At 41.0% G+C, this 16,736-nt stretch overlaps 1 long non-coding RNA gene across 4 annotated transcripts in view; it reads left to right on the top strand.

Moving 5' to 3' along the window:
- LOC122456224 overlaps window positions 1–16,736 on the top strand; it is a 593,145-nt gene that overhangs the window by 232,746 nt on the left and 343,663 nt on the right. For 3 of the 4 annotated variants that reach the window (XR_006274979.1, XR_006274980.1, XR_006274978.1), the window contains exon 4: window positions 3,263–3,369. The exons of the other annotated variant lie outside the window; for it this stretch is intronic. This is a non-coding gene — a long non-coding RNA (uncharacterized LOC122456224). The remainder of the gene's footprint in view (window positions 1–3,262; window positions 3,370–16,736) is intronic. 4 annotated transcript variants of the gene reach the window in all.

The raw sequence follows: 16,736 nt of genomic DNA on the forward strand, positions 1-16,736 counted from the left end.
GAGAGGTTTAGAGACATTCAGAGCATGGGGTTGCATCCCTAACCATTTTGGCTAATAGCCATTGATGGACCTATCCTCCAGGAACTATTTAATTCTTTTTGAACACCGTTATAGTTTTGGCCTTCGTCCCCCTGCTAACAAGTTCCACGGCTTAACTGCGCTTTGTCTGAAGAAGTACTCTCTCATGTTTGTTTTAAACCTGCTGCCTATTAATTTCACCGGGCGACCCCTGTTCACTTCTCCACCCCAGTCATGATTGTATAGACCTCTAGCATATCCCCTCTTAGTCATCTCTTTTCCAGGGTGAACACTCCCAGTGTCTTTAATCTCTTCTGACATGGAAGCTGTTCCAAACCCTTAATCATTTTTGTTGTCTTTCTTTTTACCTTTTCCATTTTTAATGTATCTTTTTTGAGATGGGACAACCAGAGCTGCATGCAGTATTCAAGGTGTGGATATTCATGGATTTATGTAATAGCATTATGATATTTTCTGTTTTATAATCTATTCCATTCCTAATACTTCCTAACATTCTGTTTGTTTTTTTGAGTGTCGCTGCATATTGAGCAGATGTGTTCAGAGAACTATCCACAATGACTCTAAGATTTCTTTTTTGAGTGGTAACAGCTAATTTAGACCCTATCATTTTATATGTATAGTTGGGATTATGTTTCCAGTGTGCATTACTTTGCATTTATCAACACGGAATTTCATCTGCCATTTTGTTGCCCAGTTACCCAGTTCTATGAGGTCTCTTTGTAACTCTTCACAGTCTGCCTTGGACTCAGCAGGGAGAAAGCCCTGGGACCACAGACGTTTATTTTATAATTTCCCTTCTGTCATTCCTGTTGTCAGTCCTGTGCACTAAATGAAGCAGGGGTCCTGTGGGAAAACATAGGAGATGATCATGGAACTGAAGACTGTATCATAATGCGTACTCACAGTAGGCAGAAGTAAAGGTGCACAGGCAACCTAATTGTGGCATTTTCTAATTTTTACATGAATCTTACAGACCCAGAGCTAGACTCAACCCAGACTCTTGGTTGGTTTAGAAGCACATGGGACCCAGCATTTGGGTCCACTCGCAACAGACTGGTTACCATCCAGAGGAGCACTGGCTCAGCTTGTGACTCTCGGATTCATCGTCAAGGGAAGAATGTCAGTTCAGACTCTGCGTTGCAGAAGTAATTTCTGAAGTAGGGTGCCTACGCTCTCTGGACCCTGTAGAGTTTTGTGGTTTATTTAAGCTGGCCATTTATTTAAACTTTTGCTGTAGGTGGAAACATGGAGCATAAGGTTAGAAGGAACCACAGAGGTCATCTAGTCTAAACCCCTTCCAAGATGCAGGATTTGTTTCGTCTAAGCCATCCAAGACAGATGGCTGTCCAGTCTCCTTTTGAAAACATCCAGTGAAGAAGCTTCCACAATCTCACTAGGCCTCTGTTCCACTGTCTTTCTGTTCTTGCAGTTATGAGTTTTTCCTGAGATTTAATCTAAATCTGCTCTGCATCCTTTAGGCTGTGTTGGTTTATACTTAATGTGCTTAACTTAAGAATAACCTTTAGGTGCAAAATCAAGCACTCAAAATTTAGGAAATGCCACAATTTAGGTTGCCTGTGCACCTTACTTCTGCCTACCTGTGAGTATGCATTATGATAAATCTTCAGTTTCATGATCATCTCCTATTTTATCCACAGGACCCCTGCATCATTCAGTGCACAGGACTGACAACATGAATGACAGAAGGGAAATTATAATTTTCAAGTTGGTCTTAGTCAAACCTGAACAGAATTTCATGGAATTCTCTCTGCTGAATTTCAAAAGTCTGGTGCAAATAATGCAAGTGTTAGAGCTTCTCAAAAGAAGATTGCAGGATTCTTATTTAAATTATTATTAATAGTAATCCTAAAATATTATACTATCATTATAAATTAATGGTACATCCTATATTCAGTTTGTCACCCCATCTCAAAAAGGATATAGCAAAGGAAGTGGTTTATAAACAAGTGACAAAAATGATTAGCAACCTAGAAAGTCTTCTATATGAAGAAGACAGAAAAGATTGGAGCTGTTAAATTTAAAAGGTATTACAAGGTAAACAAAATAGTGAATGGGAAAGAGAAGGTAAATTGGTAGTTTCCATTTACCTTTTCTCACACTACCAGAACAATGAATATTCAATGAAAATGAAAGACAGAAACTCTAAAACTTGGTAATAGGAATATTTGTTGTTTAATTAAATTGTGGAACTCATCACTTCCTAGCAGAGCAGGTTATTCCATAATTGTCCTCTAAGGGGCCCCCTTGCATTTTCCTCTAGTACTGTCCACTGTTGGAGATAGACACTAGATAGACCACTGATCTGATCCAGAGAGACAATTCCTAAGTTAGTCTGTTATAGTGTTTTTTCTTCTCATTATTTTTGGGGCATCTTCCTCCTTTATATCCTATGAACAGTATTGTAAACACTGATTTTTTATAGGAACAGTAAAACCATTTTGATGCACAGTTACTGTTGTAATGATCTAAGAGGCTGGATAAAATAGAAGCAAATTTTCATTTCTAGAAACACTTGATGAGAGAACTGTGTATGAATTTTAGTTTCTATGCACTTCCTCTTGTTAAATATACTATGGAAAGATTTTTTTAGTAGAACTATGCAGGCACCCCGTGGCTAAATCAACCGATACAAAAACAGTCCAGGAAAGTAAAATGTGATTCACTAGCAGGCCTAAAATATAAAATAAGGGTAAAAATGTCATTTAAAAATGTACTCACAAGATGTAGCAATAAGAGAACAGTTCAAAGTGCTCACAACCCAACCCTTCTGTACCTACTGCCTTTCCTGGTTCAGACTTGCATTATTTTCATCCTCTGTTGCTTCCAAAACAATGCAGCTTTACCCAACTAATAATTTATCTATAGCTATTCTGTAAAAATTGCAACCACCAGAAAACACATGCTGCATGGGATTTTATTCACATCATGCAATATATAATTCTAGACTATCAAGAAATGATGGAAATAGGTTATATACCATGTCTAGTTTTATTTATATATTTATTTTTGTAGAGATTCATTTTATGGACTGCGAATACTTTACTATAAAAGCAAAAACAAACAAATCAAAATCTAGCTACAGGTGTAGTATTTTTTCCCCTAAGCTCATGTTTGAATAAAGGTTCATCATTTTTTTTTGTTCCGCCATGCATCATCCAACTCCTGCTGTGCATATATTTATACTAGTACTTTATCTTTACAGATGTATTGCAGGCATACAGGAACATATAAAATGTATGGACAGGTATCAAGAAGCAATATGCAACTGTGACAAGTTGAATAATACATTTATCTCCTTATGAGACCCAGGTAAGTTATGTATCTCCCAGGAGAGTGAAATCATGAATGAGTTAGTGTAGGAAGGTACTTTTTTAATATTTCACACGATATCATCAGTGTTTTTATATTGTTTGCTAAAATTAAAGGTCCAGTGTCATTTTGAGTAATTTGGAAGCTGAAATTTCCGTATTCTAGATAAGAGGAGTTTTTATTTAGCTTTTGGAATGGAGTGGGGTGTGGGTGTTACTTTAACACCCATGAGTTTCTCTTTGCTATTTTGATTAACATCAAAATCTAGAAGTAATTCTCCTGTAGGACAGGGCTCCTTGTATCTTTAATACTGGTGTCCAGTGAAACTTGTAAAGTACCATTATCTGCATTTTACACATGGGGAACTGTGGCATAGAGCTTGAGTGATCTGATGCACATCTCTTTGAGTGACCAATTAAATTGGGGTGTCCTATCAAAAGAGGAAGAAAAAGATCCTTATATATTTGTTATAATTTTGGGTATGAATTGAAATGTGGGACAATGGATTCCCATTGAAAAGGCTTTAGAATATCTCATGTTTGCTGGCATGCAGTGCCCTTAGCAAAGCTATTTGAAACTTTTGTGCAGTCATTCTGAGTCAGTGGAATTTTGACGGTAGAGTCATTTTAAAATAGGCTTTTTTTTTTTTTTTACAATGTATACTGACAGTCAACAAAACACACTCTTAATTAGGCTAAGATATAGCTTTAGGCTTGAAAAAAATTATTAAAACTTTTCTTTTAACAAAAATGGCTTTATTACAAAATGGAAAGATTTACCAAAAATTCTGTTTTTTGTTGAAAATTGTTGAGCTTTTTTAAAAAGCAAAACAAAAAGTTTTCAGATGCTGAAATAGAAAAAACAGTCCTTTGCTTTTTTGATGAAAACCTGAAAATGTTGAAAATGGAAAATTTTCATTTTCATTGACATTTTTTCACAAAGAACCCCAAAACAAATTAAAACATTTTCTGGTCAGCTCTATGAAGAAGGCAATGTTTACTCAGATGAATTCTCTCTCTTGGGGTTTTGATTCCATTGCTACATGACAGATGCAGTGTACAGGCTTGATCTCCAGATAGATCTGCCTCTGCAGATTTGTAGCTAAGAATTAATCACATAGGTGTATTAGGGAGTAAAAAGCACAGCACAGTGGGTCTAATCGTAAGTTAGGTCTAAGTGTGAAGCTCAATGGGGTGTTAAGTGGGCACTGGGGAAAAATACAATACATATATAACACAAGAGGGTGATTGAAATCTTTGTTACCATGATGTAGGAGCAAGAGGCGTTTGTTCTATGCTATCTTACCAATGTCCAGAATCTTAAAAGCCCTACTTTTAAGGTTGTGGATTCAGGGAAGGCTCTAATATAACTACTTTCTTTAGCTCTTAGAATACTGTACAGTTTGCAAGCAGAAGACACCAGGAAACTGGATATTAAGAATGGCAGGGGGAGGCTATATAAGGGAGGGAGCTGGGAGTTTGGTCTTGTGTGTGGTCTAATATGGCAATTGGCAGAAGAGACATAGGTAACTGGCTGCTGGGAAGGAGTTTGGTCTGCAACCATGTGGTACCAGCTCAAGCTGTGGTCCTTCCCTACAAGCTAATTTTCATTAAGCTGGGTCAATATACGTCCAGTGGGAGTCTAGAGACTGAAGGAAATGAGTTTGGAGATTCAGTAAGTGGTGCTGTTCCTGCAGTCCTGATTCCAGTGCCCTAGTGTAGAGGTAGGGAGCTCTGTGTTGATGAAGATGATGATCTTCCACCGAGATATAAAACTAACCCTGATCACTTCTTGTGAAGAAGGGTCTCGTGGTCCTGTTAACAATAATGCCTAACTTTCTGTGAGGACTTTAAATTGCTTCACAGACATTCGTTCACTCGACATGCTGTGAGGAGGTACCTGTTGTTGGAGGCAAAAGGAAGAGTGAAGCATAGGGCTATCTAAAGAAGGCATGTAGAGAGAGCTGCTGAGTCTCGATGCCTGGTGAGCAACTGAGGTCAACCTTCCCACAAGAGGGGTTAGTAAACGTAGCGGGTGCAGGTGGTAAAGACAGGAAGATGAGACTTGTTATGCCTGTCCACTGGCAGCCTTGTTATGCTGTCCACCCCCACTACCACTGGATGGGCTTTGTTGACTTTTTCAGCTGGTTATGTTTTTTTTTTGTTGGGGGAACTTGAAGCTTTACAATCTACCCCTCAGTGGGTGTGGCCTTGGGTGTGATTATAGGAAGGGAAGAGGGCTTCAGCCTGGGGGGGAAACCATGTTCACCTGCCGCCCTACTTTCAGCTGGCAGTGAAGGGGCCAGAGAGAACAGCACAGCAGCAGTACTCAGAGGGGTCCCCTGCTCCCCCTGCTCAAGAATCGCTGCCAAAAGGCAGGTGTGGTGATGCTTCTTGTCACTAGGGGCTGCTCGGCAGATGCAGGCCTTGAGCTTCTTTTGGAAATTCTCCATCGCTCTGGAGAACCCCTGATGGTCTTCCACTGCCATGGAGAATGGGTCAGGCTAGACAAACCAGATTCAGTGCTGAGTATTTGTTTAGCTGGTTTGGCGCTGTTCCATGAGCTGGAGGAGTTTGGTAGGTCAGGTACAGAAATGGAGACAAGCAACTTGGCTTGCTTGAAAGGAGAGGGGAAGGGGGTGGGTAGAGGGAGCAGAGTGGGGAAGGAGGGCTGGCAACTTCAAGGGAGAGAGAGGAACATGGGTAGGGAGTGGGGAATTGGGGACAGAGGCTGAAAAGATAAAGGAATGCAGGGCAGGTTAGAGGACCAGAGAAGGCCACTCTGTCTTGTTTCTTTTGGAGTAGGATATGGGTCAGAGAGAAGAGAAAACGGGAATAAGAGTAAGTTTAGAGACAAATATAAATGTAGGCTCTAGACCTGCAGGCTGTTCCTCATAGGCACCCCGGCAGCTGTACATTTCCATTTCAGTGTGTTTTTACTTCAGCATTCAGTCTCAAATCGCTAAGAAAAAACACTAAAATGAACAGATGGGGAGGAAAAGATATGAAAGGAAATCAAAGAGATTCACAGGTGAAAATATAACAGAAAAGAGTTGAGATGAGAACAGGGAAAATAGAAAGTGAGCCATATTGGGGTGGCTACCTTCTATAGAGGGAAGTAAAGGAGAAAAAACAGCAAACATGATCATTCTGTATTTTCATAGAATAGGATATCATAGAATATCAGGGTTGGAAGGGACCTCAGGAGGCCATCTAGTCCAACCCCCTGCTCAAAGCAGGACCAATCCCCAACTAAATCATCCCAGCCAGGGCTTTGTCAAGCCTGACCTTAAAAACCTCTAAGGAAGGAGATTTCACCACCTTCCTAGGTAACACATTCCAGTGCTTCACCACCCTCCTAGTGAAAAGTTTTTCCTAATATCCAACCTAAACCTCCCCCACTGCAACTTGAGACCATTACTCCTCGTTCTGTCATCTGCTACCACTGAGAACAGTCTAGATCCATCCTCTTTGGAACCCCCCGTCAGGGAGTTGAAAGCAGCTATCAAATCCCCCCTCATTCTTCTCTTCTGCAGACTAAACCATCCCAGTTCCCTCAGCCTCTCCTCATAAGTCATGTGTTTCAGTCCCCTAATCATTTTTGTTACCCTCCGCTGGACGTTTTCAATTTTTTCCACATCCTTCTTGTAGTGTGGGGCCCAAAACTGGACACAGTACTTCAGATGAGGCCTCACCAATGTCGAACAGAGGGGAATGATCACGTCCCTCGATCTGCTGGCAGTGGCCCTACTTATACATCCCAAAATGCCATAGGCCTTCTTGGCAACAAGGGCACACTGTTGACTCATATCCAGCTTCTCATCCACTGTAACCCCTAGGTCCTTTTTTGCAGAACTGCTGCCAAGCCATTCAGTCCCTAGTCTGTAGCGGTGCATGGGATTCTTCCGTCCTAAGTGCAGGACTCTGCACTTGTCCTTGTTGAACCTCATCAGATTTCTTTTGGCCCAATCCTCTAATTTGTCTAGGGCCCTCTGTATCCTATCCCTACCCTCCAGTGTATCTACCTCTCCTCCCAGTTTAGTGTCATGTGCAAACTTGCTGAGGGAACAATCCACACCATCCTCCAGATCATTTATGAAGATATGAACAAACTGGCCCAAGGACCAACCCTTGGGGCACTCCACTTGATACTGGCTGCCAATTAGACATGGAGCCATTGATCACTACCCGTTGACCTGACAACCTAGCCAACTTTCTATCCACCTTATAGTCCATTCATCCAGCCCATACTTCTTTAACTTGCTGGCAAGAATACTGTGGGAGACCGTGTCAAAAGCTTTGCTAAAGTCAAGGAACAACACGTCCACTGCTTTCCCTTCATCCTCAGAGCCAGTTATCTCATCATAGAAGGCAATTAGATTAGTCAGGCATGACTTGCCCTTGGTGAATCCATGCTGACTGTTCCTGATCACTTTCCTCTCCTCTAAGTGTTTCAGAATTGATTCCTTGAGGACCTGCTCCATGATTTTTCCAGGGACTGACGTGAGGCTGACTGGCCTGTAATTCCCAGGATCCTTCTCCTTCTCTTTTTTAAAGGTGGGCACTAAATTAGCCTTTTTCCAGTCATCTGGGACTTCCCCCGATCACCATGAGTTTTCAAAGATAATGGCCAATAGCTCTGCAATCACATCCGCCAACTCCTTTAGCACTGTTGGACTTTAGCAGCGCATCCGGCCCCATGGGCTTGTCCAGCTTTTCTAAATAGTCCCGAACCACTTCTTTTCTCCACAGAGGGCTGGTCACCTCCTCCCCATGCTGTGCTGCCCAGTGCAGTAGTCTGGGAGCTGACCTTGTTCGTGAAGACAGAGGCAAAAAAAGCATTGAGTACATTAACTTTTTCCACATTCTCTGTCACTAGGTTGCCTCCCTCATTCAGTAAGGGGCCCACACTTTGCTTGACTTTCTTCTTGTTGCTAACATACCTGAAGGAACCCTTTTTGTTACTCTTAACATCTCTTGCTAGCTGCAACTCCAGGTGTGATTTGGCCTTCCTGATTTCACTCCTGCATGCCTGAGCACTATTTTTATTCTCTTCCCTGGTCATTTGTCCAATCTTCCACTTCTTGTAAGCTTCTTTTTTGTGTTTAAGATCAGCAAGGATTTCACTGTGAAGCCAAGCTGGTCGCCTGCCGTATTTGCTATTCTTTCTACACATCGGGATGGTTTGTCCCGTAACCTCAATAAGGATTCTTTAAAATACAGCCAACTCTCCTGGACTCCTTTCCCCCTCATGTTATTCTCGTCCACCTCATCCCCTTGGTCTGGTGGTCTATAGCAGACTCCCACCACAACATCACCTTTGTTGCTCACACTTCTAAACTTAATCCAGAGAGTCTCAGGTTTTTCTGCAGTTTCATACTTGAGCTCTGAGCAGTCATATTGCTCCCTTACATACAATGAAACTCCCCCACCTTTTCTGCCCTGCCTGTCCTTCCTGAACAGTTTATATCCATCCATGACAGTAGTCCAGTCATGTGAGTTATCCCACCAAGTCTCCGTTATTCCAGTCACATCATAATTCCTTGACTGTGCCAGGACTTCCAGTTCTCCCTGCTTATTTCCCAGGCTTCATGGATTTGTGTATAGGCACTTGAGATAACTCGCTGATCGTCCCTCTTTCTCAGTATGAGGGAGGAGCCCTCCCCTCTCACGTGCTCCTGCTTGTGCTTCCTCCCGGTATCCCACTTCCCCGCTTACCTCAGGGCTTTGGTCTCCTTCCCCCGGTGAACCTAGTTTAAAGCCCTCCTCACTAGGTTAGTCAGCCTGCTTGCGAAGATGCTCTTCCCTCTCTTCGTTAGGTGGAGCCCGTCTCTGCCTAGCACTCCTCCTTCTTGGAACACGATCCCATGGTCAAAGAATCCAAAGCTTTCTCTGCGACACCACCTGTGTAGCCATTCGTTGACTTCCGTGATTCGATGGTCTCTACCCAAGCCTTTTCCTTCCACAGGGAGGATGGACAAGAACACCACTTGCGCCTCAAACTCTTTTATCCTTCTTCCCAGAGCCATGTAGTCTGCAGTGATCCGCTCAAGGTCATTCTTGGCAGTATCATTAGTGCCCACGTGGAGAAGCAGGAAGGGGTAGAGATCCGAGGGCAGTCTCTCCATCACATCGTGAATCCTAGCTCCTGACAAGCAGCAGACTTCTCGGTTTTCCCGGTCGGGGCGGCAGATAGATGACTCAGTCCTCCTGAGGAGAGAGTCCCCGACCACCACCACCCGCCTCCTTCTCTTGGGAGCGGTGGTCATGGAACCCCCAACCCTAGGACAGTGCATCTCATGCCTTCCAATCGGCGGAGTCTCCTTCTGTTCCCTTCCCTCAGATGTACCATCTAGTCCACTCTCCGCATTAGTACCTGTGGAGAGAACATGAAAACAGTTACTTACCTGTATCTGCGTTGCTGGTTGCTGCGTTTTTGGTTAATTGAAGGCAATTGCATCATTTTCAATATGGTTGGTGAAATGAGGGCTACTTTATGAACATTGAAAGAAGTGGTGAAGGCCATGAGTAAAGCTTTCACGTTGAAAACAAAACCATGTCAGATGTATAATAATGCCTTTGGGTTTAAAACAAGAAAAGATAAAAAGGTTTTTTACACAAGAAACCTCTTCAGATATGTGTGCTGAACAAATACATATTTGGGGCTTGGATTTCAAATAGGCCCTTCCTATTAGTGGATGCAGCCTTTTGCTTTTAGTTAGCTGTATGGCCACTGTAGAGGATTGCACGCACAAATGCTAACGTATAACTACCTGTCTATTTGACAAAGTGGGTTAATCCAGTAGGCAAACATTTAAATCCTACCATTTCTGCTGTCAATCAATTGTGACACAATTAATTAAGGGCAGATCTAAGTGCAAGTCCAAAAGTGAAGGAGTGGTATGAAAATTAGGCCATTGTATGTGCAGCTCTCTCGTGATCATTTTTAGTATTGTGCTAATTTAACCAATAGTTTTAGCACATTTTTGCTTTTCAGGTTTAGATTAGGCTTTCATTCAAAATGTCTTTTCCACACAAGTTGATTGAAAGATCAATGTGGCTAAATGAGGCCTGAAAATCCTTTTTGTTTTATGAAAACTTTTTATAACATGGTAACTTTCCTAACTGCTTTGTTGCAAATTAAAGGTTAAATATCTGACTTTTTGATGAGACCTGTGAGAGTTGATAGCTGTCTGTCTGTCCATTTTTCAAATGCAGTTGTGCTATTTTCCTACCCTTGACTGACCAACATACCTATGCTTATCCCTATAGCTGAGGTGACATCTTTATTGGATGCTGGGAAGGGACTGGGCATGGGAGAGCAGAGTTATTTCTCATCCTTGTCTGTGAGTGTGAGCTATCGTGGTGAGAAATATTATACAGGCATTTCTTGATGAATCAGATCCTGGTCCATGTAGTCCAGTATCCTAGCTCTTGATGGTGACTGGCATCAGTGCTTCAGAGGGAGGTGCAAAGAACTTTATTTTAGGCAGATGTGGGATAATCTGCCCCCACATTTGATCTTCTCCCAATTCCTTATAGTTATTTTGGTTTAAACCCTGAAGTTTAAGTGTTCATGTCTCTTCAGAAATTGTTAACATTAAGTATTATAACTCTGGATATTCTTGTTATCCATATACATGTCCAGTCCCTTTTTTAATTTTCCTAAATTCTTGGCCTCAGCAACATCCTGTGGCGGTGGTTTTAGCATTGGCTTGCTAAACCCAGGGTTGTGAGTTTAATCCTTGAGGGTGCCATTTAGGGATCTGGGACAAAAATCGGGGATTCATCCTGCTTTGAGCAGGGGATTGGACTAGATGACCTCCTGAGGTCCCTTCCAACCCTGATAGTCTATGGTCTTCCAGTCGATTATAAGTCTATTTTAAATTATAGTTTCAACCAATTGACAATGTACAGATGCAATGGTTACTGGTCGATAATTCCCAGGATCACTCCTAGAGCATTTTTTTAAATGTAGGTACAACTTTTGCTACTCTTCACCCCTCTGGTATAGTATCTGTTTTTAATGTGATAAAGAATGTTGATTAGAATTTTCTCCTGTATATTCAAAAGTATTTCTTCCAGGAAGTACAAACTTCCAATGGAATGCTACTACCTTTGGATATGTCAGTTCTGATCACCTTAATGAAATGCTTACATGATACCTGCAGCCTCTTCATCTCTAGCTGCTTCACTTCTCAACTTGTTCCCTTCAAGTCTATTCAAAATACAGTAGCTACAGTCCTCTTCCTTGGCTGTTGCTCATGGCGCTCCTGTCTTTGAAAACTCGACTGGTTTCCTTTTGCCTTCTGTTATGAAGTTAAGGTTTCTCATTCTGCTCCACACAATACCAGCTCCATTGCATCTCCCCTGTCATTTGGCTCTGCCAATGAACCCCAGTTCTGCTCTTCCTTCATCTCCTCTAGCTGACCTCTTTGTGACTTCTTTCATGTTGTTACCTAGGCCTGCACCTCTCTCCCCATTCCACTGCTCCAGGCAGCTAATATTTCTTCATTCAACCCCTTTTTTAAAACCCACTTCTCCCACAAGGCCCACAAATACTATTTCATGCCATTAAAATGCTGCCAGCAATCCTTTAATGATAAAAGCATTTTACTCACATGAGTAACATTTTGTGAGAGTTTTCAGGAATGGGGTCTTCGAGAGAGAACTCCTCAGGGCAGGATGTGAGTCTTTGCTTTTTCTCTTCTCCAGCACTGAGTGCCATTTTGAGTCTTGAAAAATAATTAGGCATCAGTAACTGACATTAGTGGGATTATTTAGGTACTTAAAATGAGGCATGAACTAAAGTATCTTGCTGACCTGGAGCCTACATGATAAATACTACTTTTACCAATGGCAACTGCGTGAAGGTGGAAAAATCCCTGATCAGAAATCCAGACGTATAGTGACAGGTTCAGAGTAGCAGCCGTGTTAGTCTGTATTCGCAAAAAGAAAAGGAGTACTTGTGGCACCTTAGAGACTAACAAATTTATTAGAGCATAAGCTTTCGTGAGCTACAGCTCACTTCATCGGATGCATCCGATGAAGTGAGCTGTAGCTCACGAAAGCTTATGCTCTAATAAATTTGTTAGTCTCTAAGGTGCCACAAGTACTCCTTTTCTTCAGACGTATAGTGTGGTGTTTAAAGATGAGGATGCAGAAGAATTTTATATTACTTGCTATGTGCTTTCATGTAAAGTGAACCATCATGTGTCCAGTTTTGGGCCCCACACTACAGGAAGGATGTGGATAAATTGGAAAGAGTACAACGAAGGGCAACGAAAATGATTAGGGGTCTAGAGCACATGACTTATGAGGAGAGGCTGAGGGAGCTGGGATTGTTTAGTCTGCAGAAGAGAAGAATGAGGGGGGATTTGATAGCTGCTTTCAACTACCTGAAAGGGGGTTTCAAAGAGGATGGCTCTAGACTGTTCTCAATGGTAGCAGATGACAGAACGAGGAGTAATGGTCTCAAGTTGCAATGGGGGAGGTTTAGATTGGATATTAGGAAAACTTTTTCACTAAGAGGGTGGTGAAACACTGGAATGCGTTACCTAGGGAGGTGGTAGAATCTCCTTCCTTAGAGGTTTTTAAGGTCAGGCTTGACAAAGCCCTGGCTGGGATGATTTAACTGGGACTTGGTCCTGCTTTGAGCAGGGGGTTGGACTAGATGACCTTCTGGGGTCCCTTCCAACCCTGATATTCTATGATTCTATGATTCTATGATCATTGATTCTGGATATGATAGGAAATGAATATTTGCTTTTAGGAAGGGAAATGGTTAAAATGTAATGTTCTTTTTCTATCTAGATGGCCACATTTAGAAAATCTGGTCCAAAATCCCAGATTAATTGATTAATTAAAACTATTGGGCACTTTACAAATGAGATTTAAACTGAAGGAAAGTTAAAAAAAAAGCAGCAAAATGTTTTAACAAATAAATCTTTTTGATTTGAATCACATGAAACTAAAAATGGATGTATTTTTATGCCTCTCAACTGTGATTTTTCCCTCTTCTTGTATCTGTCAGCTTGGCCTTCTGATTATTATTCTTATTTTTTGCATTTTTTTACCTTGGAACATCCAGTTTAATTTTTCACATCTCATTCACTATGGCTAGTATGCACCTAATCTTTACTGTTTCACCTCTCCCACTTTTCTAATGATTTGTAATATTATCTGACACTTGCACCACACTGCCTTGCTCTTACTGTTTGGCATTATGTCTCAAAAGATATTACTAATAAGAAATTAACAAACAACTACTGTTTTTTAAAATGAAAGTTGGTCTATTGTTAGTATGCTTAATAATTGTGACTCCTTTATTGAGCCCTTTGTAGCATTCTTATTTCTTTTCCTTTGTACAGGCCAGAAATGCTTTTCAAGAGGGTATACTTTAGGTTTTTTTTCTTTTAAAAAAGGCGGGGGCAGAAAGGGGAAGAGAGAGAGAGAGAGAGAAATAGATTCCTATGAAAGTGTGATTGGACACATTCTTCCCTATATGCTGCTGTTAACAGCATTAGTACTGTGGTTTATAGGAAGATATATGCAGGAGAAAAGTAAAAAGGGTAGAAAAAATACACTTTTGCTTTTCCAGATAAGTAACATAGTGTCTTTTTTCCATGTTGTTTTCCTTTGTCTTCTGTGCTCTCATCCACAGCTGCAGTTTTTCCCATTTAGAAGAATAACATTTTGTTTTTTGCATGAGGTTGGAAAGCCAGTGTATCAATCACAGTTTGTGGGGTTAGTAGTTTTCCATTCTCAGTAGAACTTAAAACACAATTGGAAATGGCATTTTCTGAATCCAGGGAATGCCGCTGAGGCAGGTTTGCCTTTTTCCTCTGCCCCTGTCTTCCTATTCTTGTTCCCCAGTCAAGTGGTTCAATAAGTTACAACCAATAACATGATTTTTAAAAAATCAGAATACTATATGCTCAGCAACAAGACTGAAGCTATAAAGGAAGACAGAAAAGGAGATGCCAAGCTGCTTTCCTTACCTGCTGTCAGATTTATCCACCAAAGACAGAACATAGTCATCATCATTAATGGTCTTTACTGGGGAAGTCAGTTGTTTTCTGTGTTTCCTTAAAATCTGCACAGATCTCTCTGAAAAGCTTTCTAGACCCCCGTCTGGATTGTTCTTTGTTAGCTTGACTTTATTTTGTTGTTTTCATTGAGGTAGGAATGTATTCAACTTGTCTTGGTGATTCACATTTGCAGTTTGAAAGGGAAGGAGGAAGGCATTTATGGGTAGCTTTCTTTTCTGCCTTTGAGAATAACAGGTATATACTTCAGGTTTGATCAAATGACTAGCTGGGATGGGGCAGGTACCTGAGTAGTACCTATTTGAGAATCCACCCTACTCCCTGGCAAGTGTGTATTAATTTCAAAATAGACCATATCTTGCAATCCAGAATGTGCATTTTAAAATCTATAAACCTTCCTAATTCTCTCTGTGCTGTAAACCTTTGAGGTGTCTGGTGGGAAGATACGGTGCAAGCTATGACTCCCAATACCCGATTTTTTAAATTAGCCCCATTGTCAGTTTGTTCTGCAGGGCTAGATTGCCTTGCTCTGATTTATTAGAAACAGTAGAATGGTGTAAAAGGGTTTGTAATATAAAGGAAAATGTGATTTGCAATAATGGGAAATATGTATATATTCATATTTTCCAAAACAACACAATTTGAAACTAAAATAACTCATCCGCAGAATTGTAGCTGAGCAGCAAAAACTTTCTATAAATGCACTATTTTTCACTTGGTTTTTGCAAATAAAATCTCCGCTACTAATGTTTTCCATCATAAAAAGCAAACAGTAAGTTTTAGTTTATTAACTAGCACAACTCTGTTTAACACACTTCTAAATTGGACCTTCCTCTTCTTGTTTTCTACTTCTGCATTTTAGAAATCGAATTTTTTTGGTGTCTTTGTTTTATTTCTGCACATTCAGTTCTTTCTGCACAATAAACTAGTAAAAAAATCTCTGCTCTCAATTTATTTTGGATTAGAAATATCTGGCAGATTTTTAAATCGACTGAAGCTTCATTAGTATCTTCATCCCTGTGTGTATTTATTTTATTGTAAATCACCTTGTTTCCCAAGAGGTGCACCAGATCAAGATACACAGTCAAGGGATTCTAAATTTGGATTTATGTAAAATATTAGGCCCTCTATTCAGAAAGATACTTCACAACGTAAGTTATAAAAATAGATTCCTATAGAATGACATCTAAGACCACATCAGTGATCCAGGAATGTGTTGCAGAGGGTCAAATCCTGGACCCAGCACACATCTCCAGGTAAATGATTTGAGAGCTGAAAAAGGGGGTCATGGCGAAGATGAAATCCTGCATATCAGCTTCAAAGTTGTAATAGCCACTGTGTCATTTTGCTTAACTCTTCCCCTTCCATGGAGGGGGCTTGGCTGCTGATTTAGTTGGGGCTGGTCCTGCTTTGAGCAGGGGTTTGGACTAGATGGTCTCCTGAGGTCCCTTCCAACCCTGATATTCTATGACTCTATGATTCATATAGTCTTAGACCTCAGTCTACCTCTGCTCTACACAAAACCTCTCCAGAGGAAGCCTTCATAGAGCTGTGCTCTGTAGTATGAAGACTTCCTAGTTAGCTTCCAGCTTCCTGTCACCCCTTAGACCAGTGGACTTTTGTATTGGTGACCCCTTTCACACAGTGAACCTATGAGTCCAAACCCCCTTATAAATTAAAACCCCTTTTTTTGTATTTAACACTATTATAAATGCTGAAGGCAAAGCGGGATTTGGAGGTGAAGGCTGACAGCATGCGACCCCCCCATGTAATAACCTTGTGACCCCCTGAGGGGTCACGACCTGCAGTTTGAGAACCCCTGCCTTAGACCAACTGACACTGAGCAGAACCCCACAGGAAATACCCTAAAGGCAATATGAAGCACTGGTACAAGGTATTGTCCTAATGGCTGCTAAATGGGAATAGATGGGGGCTTAAGATTTTTGTTCCCTAATTTCATCTTCATCTAGGCATCATAAAGGGAACATCATGAAGGATACTTGCAACAATATTAGACTTCACATGTCAGTCCATTCACATTTTACTTTTTTCATACTCTTTCTTGTTCTGTTATCTGGTTATTTCTGGCTGTTTTAATGAGGCTGGATCCCTCTTAGACACCTTTTGTTCCTCACTTCAACCTGCAGTGGAGTTGTAAACCTAAATGTTGACATTACATTCATTTTCATATTAGCAGACTCTTCTGAGTCTATTGCAGGATCAAGTGAAAGGAGAACAGGAGCTTTGAGAGAGAAAAGCACAAAATTTTCAGCTCCTACCAAATACAAAAAATGACTAACCAAGTAAAATTATCTCAGGA

Source organism: Dermochelys coriacea, chromosome 12 (assembly GCF_009764565.3).
Source record: "Dermochelys coriacea isolate rDerCor1 chromosome 12, rDerCor1.pri.v4, whole genome shotgun sequence".
Taxonomy (NCBI): domain Eukaryota; kingdom Metazoa; phylum Chordata; order Testudines; family Dermochelyidae; genus Dermochelys; species Dermochelys coriacea.